Source organism: Chlamydotis macqueenii, chromosome 8, assembly GCF_036417535.1.
Source record: "Chlamydotis macqueenii isolate bChlMac1 chromosome 8, bChlMac1.mat, whole genome shotgun sequence".
Lineage (NCBI taxonomy): Eukaryota > Metazoa > Chordata > Aves > Otidiformes > Otididae > Chlamydotis > Chlamydotis macqueenii.
The window spans coordinates 31,850,906-31,860,226 of NC_141563.1; positions in this window are offsets into that span (position 1 = coordinate 31,850,906).

Sequence of the window (9,321 nt, forward strand, 5' to 3'; positions counted from 1 at the left end):
AAAGATTTGGCCTTTTTTTGTCTATTACATCACTAATATCCAGTTATAAACTCACTTTCTTGCAGGTCTCTATCAGCTTGAATGGCAGAAATGCAGGAAATCAGCTGTTCTCAGGAACAAAAATAATCTTGAGCCACAGCAACTGGGGAATAATGAAGTATAAAACATTTTAAAAGAACAGGCAATTTTGCTTCTAGCACCTCACTATCAATATAGTTTGGTTAGCAATCTTAGTTCGTATACTTTAGTAGCTTCCAAAATAAGTTCAAAACCCCTCAATATATACACAAACTCTTATAATTAGTATTCCACTTATTTATCCCCTTTCCTGTTTGCATTAATTTCCTGGTGTGAATGGTAGGATGACGTCTCTGGGACTGGATTGTGATTCATCAAAAAGTGACTTCATGGTGGGGGACTGGCTTTGTTACCACTATTCTAAATAATTCTCAGCTCTTGATTTATAAGCTGAATGGTTTACTTTCTAAAAAGAACAGACTGGCAGCAGTAAAACATCCATTATGTCCAGAAAAGTAATGAATGCTCAGCACTCTCCTGTCAGGCCAGGTTTGCTTTTGGCATAGGCTTGCAGCAGTGAACCAGTACACTTGTTATTTCTCTTCCTTTTACATTCTCATGTGGAAGATGACTACTTTTAAAGTTATTACAATGTTGGCACAAGACTTACAAAGAAGCAATGAAATGATACTGCATTATTTTGAAAGAAAGCCCACAAAGTTGTTTAACGCTTAAAGGCAACTATTTCCATACTGCTGATACGATCTCATTCACATTCTGCCCCAAAACCTGGAGAATTTCCAGAGATAACGCCTACTTTTGTAGTGCAGTTAGGCTTTCAAAATTTCTGCACCCAAGAGATAATGTGGAAAGCTTTAAAGGTTAGGAGGATTATTATTTATGTTTGGCCTGATATAGGATTCTGGCTGTAATTGTTTATACAACCACAATTCTTGCATGTGTCTTTTTTTTCTAAACAAGATCTCAGACCTTCTGAGAACAAATCATAGTAATATGAAAAAGTACATATTCCCTATGGGCATTATTCTGAAGCAGAAAAGATATTAGAATTTAGAGTGGGAGCTTCTGATGTAAAAATGTCTAGTGTGGTAAGAATTCTGAATTATAGACCTATAATGAGATAAAAATTCAAATTTCCTGTTGCATAGGGAGATCAGTGCTTGTGTCTCAGGCTGAACATTTTGAATATGAAATTTAAAAATGCAATTGAATTATAGAATAGCAATCAGTGAAGCAAATAAAAATAAAATTGAAATTCCGTCCTCTTATTATTTTTATTTACTTTGGTACAAATGCTGATTTAAAAAGTCAATAGTAAAAAGAAGCATGCAGAATCACTCAAACTGCATGATTTCATCATCTTTATGTATGTGCACTCACAGCTAACAGAGTTACTGCACTGGCTCTGAAGCAAAGGGGCTTCGTGTTGTATTTATGTTTACAAAGCTGTATATATGCACTGGCTCTGAAGCAAAGGGGCTTCGTGTTGTATTTATGTTTACAAAGCTGTATATATGCACGATGGAAGCATTTCCTAATAACTAAACCAACTGATTTGTAAAAATATCTATGTGCTGCTTTACAGAACTTGTTAATATGAAGTAAATCAACATGGACTACTAGCAAACATCTATCATCAGAAGTGATATGGTGACATCTGTCTTTTTGTAGCCTTTTTCCATTGACTATATGACTTAACTAGCTATACACAGCTCTCTTCAAAGGAAGAGAGGAATCAATCCAGAATTCACAGCTCAAGACATGTCTTGCAGTCCTATCCTCAGCTGAGGATCCCTTGTTCTTTACGATTCAGATTATGTAATTATTGTTTAACACCAACCAGGCTTTGGCTCCCTTGTCTTCATAAATTTACACTATTTGAACAGTTACTCTGTGAACAATTAGGAGTTGACTCTTAGTCCAGTAGGATAGATTCTTACTTGTGCCAACAGAAAAGCAATTTCTCAGCAGATCTTTTTGCTAACCTTCAAATCCATCCATAGTTACGGCAAACAAACCCCTCTAAAACCCAACCCAAACAGCTGTCCTTTTTTAAATTTTAGAACACAGTTTTTTTCAATTTTTTTTGAGAAATGGTATGTGCCTTATTCTAAATTTATTCCATACTGAATGTAATGAGGTTCAACGCATTAATATTTTTAAGGAGACAAAAAACCAAGAAGAATGTTTGTTACTGATGGAGGAACTATAATAATAATAAGGACTAGTAAGGCAGGACATTTTTAGTCAAGGATAATAATAACTTATTCTGTTACTGAGTCTCATAGAAACCTCATAGCATCATGAAAAAGGGCTTGATATTGATCTTATAGATGAAGCAACTAAGCATGTGGGTGATAGCATTTTCCCAAAAGCATGTAAAAAGTGAATGAAAAGCAAAGAACAGAACTTAATCTTCTGCTTCCAAGTTTGTACAGATATATCTATCACCTTTAGTTAATCAAACAAGAGAAAGCAAGTTATGTCATGTAAAAGCTGATAGATTTGGCAGCAGTTAAAGTGACAAATAGATAGCAATAGACAAATAAAGTAATTACATTCCCTTCCATAAGACAAACAGCAATGCTACTGTAAATTAAGATAATTTAGCTTGATTCTGCTTTGACTACTTCTGTTGAGATGTTCATCATGTCTGTGACAGTGAGCTGCACTGATACATTCCACTTCAGTAGCAATACAGAAACAATTCCTGTCAAAATCCCTGGTGCAAATTCCAGGTATGGCATAACAATGAACGTCATAGACTTCTTTAGAGGTGTATTGGCTTAGTCTTGGCTGGAAGAAAAACTACATCTGATATCATATTAGTGAACACACTATACCGTACCTTAGTTATCTTATACTTGCTAATGGACAACACATCTATTTGATGACTGACTCCAATGAAAGATTTATAAAGATATGTCCTACATTCCTTTTCAGGCTTTAGACCTTCGAGTATGACACTTACACAAAGTATTCACCTTCTCATTCCTCTCAAATAAAAGTGTTTAAGTGTCTTTTTTCCTCAAGTCAGAAACACTTCCTGTGAAAACACTGGCAGTATGTATTGCTATTCTTTTTTAATTCCAGAAAGGCAAACAAGACATCATGTGGAAGATCCTTATCCTTTTGATATCTCAGGCTGGCCAGGAAAGAATATGGGCAACTAAAGGCAGAGGTGGCCTTTTCTACTTTGTGTCTATTATTCTCCACTTCTTGTGGAGAAACAAGATCTCCAATATCTTCCTTCACAGAGTCCTTCTATTTTGTATCTTGTGCTCCTCTATTTCATTCCTGGTTGTCTACTTCATATATCTCAACCATGGCAGATGTGTGGCTCAAGAAGAGACAAGAAATTGTCTTTTCAACAGAACACAACAGAAGAGATCACCTATCTGTTTGGCATCCATTTTGGTCAATGCCTGGAAGAAGCTGATGAGCAAGTGCCAACCTAAAAGCCTTGAAAACTCAAGTTTGTTCCTTCTAACGATCCTACCAACAGACCTCAGCCAAGATTTGGAGAAAATGAACTAAGGTAAGTTAAAGCTTTTGGCATGTGACATTTTTTATCTTTACATACAAACACTCCCAAGAGAACCAAAATGGGAAGTGGTTCCCAGAAAACTACGGAGACACTAAAATAAATTCATTTTGGAAGCATCTGGTGTGACTGAATACATCATCGATGAAGCTCTAATATTTATTTACTGCTCATTCTGTGTTGCCAATTTGTTTCTTTAGTGATTTAGTACGGTCAGGCAGCAAATATGAATCAAATTTCAACAGCTTAAGAAGTTGTTACAGCTTATTTCTTTTCTTCCCCAGATAAAAGCACTCCATATGAAGGCACGTGAGCATTCCTCATCCAAACCAACACAAAGCCACATGACATTTTAAAAAGCCTTCTTCAGCTATTTGAATTAAGAAGGCAAGCTGCCTACTGAGACAGTGCTGAAGCATACTCAGGCTGTTCTGTCAACTATTTTAAGTGCACAGTAATATCCAGAAGATGGTTAAGATGAACAGATATAACACATCGCATCATCCAATTTCTAAGAGAACATCTAACTACTGACTAACACAGATCAAATTAATAATTCATCTGAGATGTAACTGGTTACATCTGGTGTAACTGGTGACTGGTGTAACTAGGATGGATGAGGTGGAGACCTGACCAATAGCTCACCTGGCCCAGCTTCAAAAGGCCTAGTCTATCACTAAGAGTAAGTCTGTCCATTACAGACTGTGTCATAGTCAGGTGCTCTGATAATAAGAGACACATAAGATTAAGCAAGAACAATCACACATCTCAGTTGCATTTTAGTAACTCAGTTGCAAATGTAATTGAGTTGAAAGTCGTGTAGTGTCTTGAAGACATACAATACCATTTAAGCACTAGTAATAATTAGTAGCCTACATTTGTTTAAGTTATGAACCATCTTATGAAATCATAGGCTATGTGAGGTGTTCATACTAAGAATATACTTTTTATCTTTCCTTTGGATTATCAGCTTCTGTTGAACAACTGCGCCTTGTCTCCAGTGAAAAGGGATTTGAAACTGAATAAGGCTTTCTAACTTCAGCCAAAGGGAGAAAGGCTATGGAAACTGATTCTCTTTACAGCATTCCCAAATCAAGTAGTGTTCCAAAGACAGAAAACAAACTCACCTTCAGCACCAGCAAAGAGGAATTTTCTGACAGGAAGGGAAGGGGGACAAGCCGGAAACTTCATTTCTACTCCAAGCTTCATAGGTAAATGACCTCTAGTGAGTACAGACTTCTTCCTGTTACCCCAAAGTGTAGTCCTTTCAATTTGCCTCTGGTTGCTCTTTCCTATTCTCATCTCTTCATCCTAGCCCTGTTCTCTAACTGCCAAATCCCAGCCCCTGATCCTTACATTTCTCATGACAGTTCCAGTTTCCTACCCCAAACTGGGTCAGAGCCCAACCCTTTGGACTTAACATCTTCTTTCACTCAATTCCTGTCATATCGGGTAAGTTGTTACTCCTCCACTTCAGCCTTTAGGCCTCCCTTCCGTTTCTTTGTTTTCAACTTCCTTTCACCAGCCCTTCCACTCATGTCTCTGTTTCTCTTTTTGGACTCCTCATTCAGTCTCAGTCTCCCTTCTGTGACTTCTAGCCTCACAACATACTCCTGAATGAAACTGAAAAAAAAACCCAGTTAGGGAGAGATAGAAACACAGAATAGAAAACTTCAGTCCCAAAAATAAACTTCAGTAAGATAAGAAGTGATTGTAAATAGGCTCCGCTAAAAACTGTCTCTGTTGCTGCAGAACTTTAACAGTAGATGATGTTTCCCCCTACACTCAAAATACAAAGACAGTTCTGTGAGAGAGTTAAAGAGGGAAGAGTTATTGCTCCTATTAATATCTGAATCTCTTTGAATTATAAAATAGAACGAAAGTTCTCTATGATGGCCAAGTGAGAGAAAGGACTTTGAGACAAGGTGCACAAAGACATGTAAAAAATATTGGTATAATTGTGTAAAAAATCAGCATTTGATTTTTAAAAAGTACTCTTAATAGGACTAAATCTAAATTATTGGCCTAAGAGGTTGAACCAAATGAAGAAAATTAATAAGCTTCAGTTCCAGTTTCCAGTGAAAATGGTGAGAAGATGTTTTATTGTATTAATTGTTCACTGATAACTAGAAGTCAGTGCTTCATACTGGTTTTCTTAAGGTCTTTTTCTTTAATCTTCAGTTTCAGACAGAGTAAATTCAAACTGTGATAGAAAGTGACAATTCATTATGAGCCTATGAACCTATAATTTTCTATTTTGTGTATCAATGTAGAATCAATGCTGAAAAGACCAAATAACTTACATATTTTATAAGTAATATCTCTGATGAATATCTTGCTTAAATGGTCTGAAATAATAGGGCCATCATTTCTAACCTGCTTGCAGTTGAGTAACTCAGTTTCAGAATTATCCTTGTAATCATCCCCTCCACACAGAAACTTCATACTTACTAGAATCCTTTAAAATTTGTATCCTCATATTCAAGTAGGAATTGCATTACAACATATAATTGCATCTCTAAAATTACAAATAATTATGTTTTACAAGCAGGGTAAATAAAAGCAAAGCTAAATGATTAAGCCAGTGTTACATAGCAAATTTTTGGTAAGTAAGGAGCATGTCATTTCTGTGCCTAAAGCATAGCTAAGTAAAAAGAATTTTCCCCTCTGAAAAGGAAAAAGAAATAAAAAACACTCCACAAAGACAAACTGCAGTCAAGATTATTTGGTTAGGCTCATTGTTGGAAACAACATTATTCTTATTATTATTCTATTTCTAGATAGATGAGTAAGTGTACAAGGGTAAAATTTGCTTAAGTGAGCCATTATTCTGAAATATTTACCAATAACAGCATATAAAAAATTGTAGGTACTGAGGCCATTACACATACAAACACAAACTACTTATCAGAGCTCCATCCTCACCTCAAAATTACCACTGTCAACACTTAAAATAAGTCTTCCTACTTCACTCTGTTTCACTGATTCTCCGTCTTCCTTTACATTTTGACTGAAACCTCTTCTAACTTCCTGGTGCTCAAAATTACTTTCTCCTTCTTCATTATTTAGCTCTGTAAAGCAAAGATGAGATGGTATAAAGGCAAAATCTATACTATATATTGACTGGGGAATTAAATTAAAGAATAATGTGTATGAAAGACAGTTAAAATGACTAGAAAAATTGGTAGGCTCTAGAGTGATGAAAAAATCACAGTACTTTATACATGTGTTCTCTTCCACAGAGAGGATCACGAAACACACTTTTGCAAACAAGTGTCAGATAACTCCGTCATTATCACAAATTTACAGAGAGTTAAACTGAAGCACACACTGGGAAAGCAATTTTCTTACAGCTGTACATCAGCTGAACTGAGAGCAGAACCCAAGATGTATCATATGCTCTTGACAGATTTCAGTTGTTCAGTAATGCACAAGAGTCAAGTAACACAGTGCCAAAACAGATACTTCTCTTTATAATGCTCCTAGCATCAGCCTTTCTTTTTTAGTCCTCTGAATGACAGCATCTCACTGTACTGCAAGTATGCACCCCTTAAACTTCTGTTCCCCTTTCAGTTTCGAACCTTAGCCTGTCATCTGCCTTCCTGAAGCGCCTATTACTCGTGTATGATAAAATGTGTTGTCTATACTAACCCTGATGTCAGTTTGAGCTGTTACTCCTCATCAGGGCTAGTTACACTATCTTGGCATGACAATTCTGTTTAATTGAATAATTTGCCTCCAGATTACTTTTGAAGGTAATTTATGCAGCTGTTCGCCTATTAATAATTAGATTATGCTCTTAGGAAAAACATTCTATGTAGGTCTGAGGATTGATGCTGATCCAGACAAGTCTAATGGTAGTTCATAATTAATTTTCTGTTTCTTAGAAGCTTGGCTGGTACAAATGTGTTCCACAACTGTTAATAGGAACGTTTATTCTCAGCTCTTAAATAATCACTACAGAGGTACAATTCACTTTGAGTTGCCTCCAAACCAAATGGCTGAATCAGAACGTTTAGCTTCTTCCTCAAGTCTCCTTTGCTCTAAGCTGCTTTCAGTCAGAGGAACTCTTTTAATTTGCCGGAAAATTAAACTAGCCCAGTTCTGCTGCCCAGTATATTGTGGAGTCAGGATAATTAAATAAGAGGCTGTATGCTTTACACATTAATTGTAGTTTAGATGAAGACTACAATTATTTTTAATGACTGCAAGAATTGCTGCTGTTCTAATTATTGCATAGAATGGCATACATATATTTATGTTCATGACTTCACTGGGAAGGATTTAAAACAGTTACAAGAAATAGAAAACCTAAGGCGCAGTTCCATGGCACAAAGTATTTTGAAAAGGGGCTTTAAGTACAGCCAAAACAATCTCTTGGAAGTCAATATGAATACCAGCAAGTCAGTTATAGATTCACAGAAGACTCTGGGTTGCAGGCACTTGGGGAAGTTGGCAGGTTTTACCAGACTTAGAGCTAGACCTTCACTGTAGAAGAGACTCATATTCACGAGGATGATAGTTAAGCACTCAGACAACAGAAGTATCCTGTTTTGGGTACAGTTCTGAAAGCTGCTCCTGAATTACATAAATAATTTGTCTGGTACTTACATGCATCCTGCAAAAGTCTCTGATCTGTATTCATTTCTCTGAAAGCTGAATGACCCCATTGTTAGGTTGAAACACACACTCCTCATTCAGTGGAGAGAACTGTTGCAGGCACCTGTGTAGTAACTTAAATTGATATTGGCTATAGTTGAGAGATAGAGAGGCCAACGTATTTTATGAGGTCCAAACCACTAGCTCTTGCTGTAAGAAGAGGTCTGTGTTTTGTAATTAGAATGGGAAAACAAGTTGATGCGGTTTTCTTCTGACATAAAAGACTATGCACATGATCCACTGTCTGTGAGGAGCCTCGCACTCCCACTTCAAGTCCTGTTCCTCAATGTCTGATCAAAAAAAAAAGGTTTTTTTTTTATTTCACGCCTCCAGTAATTACAAAGTTAATTCAGTCACTCAGGTAGATAACTCAAAGTTCATTTCTAATGTTTCATACAAATCATTCCAAATAATTGGAACAACACAGCATGCTAATTATTATCACCCAAGAATCATGGCAAGTACAAATTAATTGCACGATATAAATGAGTTTACTGATTGATAAAAAAATATATTTTACCACTTCATAACATTTCAGCCTTCTTCAAAGGCAAACTTCATTAGCTTTGGTGAAAGAATGTGTTCTCACTCCAACTCCAATTCTGATCTGCCCTGTACTCAGTAAGTATGAGTAGAAGATTGTGTAAGACTGTGCATAAAACCGTAATAAGTAATTTTATTTGTTCCAAATCACTGTAGTAATAATTCTGAGTAGAAAATTGTTTTCTTAGTTCTGAATAATAATAGAAAAATCTCCAAAGCTAAAATAACAACATGAAATAAAAAAAATAACTGATATTGTCCTATATTCCTAAACATCTCTTGAACACTTTATTTGGGAATACTCAGTTCAAAAGGTGAACTGAACCACTCCTGGATTCAATTCTCTGATAAATCTCTTTTTGCCATGGTTGTTGAATTCTGGTATGAACAGAATCTCAGTGGCAACAGACAGTTGGATAAGATGGGTAAAAAAGCCCCAGAGGGATAAAGAGAGTCAGAAAGAAAAATGAGGATGGGAATTCAGGTTTTGGAAGAAAATAGGTATTAGAAACTGAACAAGGTGAATAAAGACATTT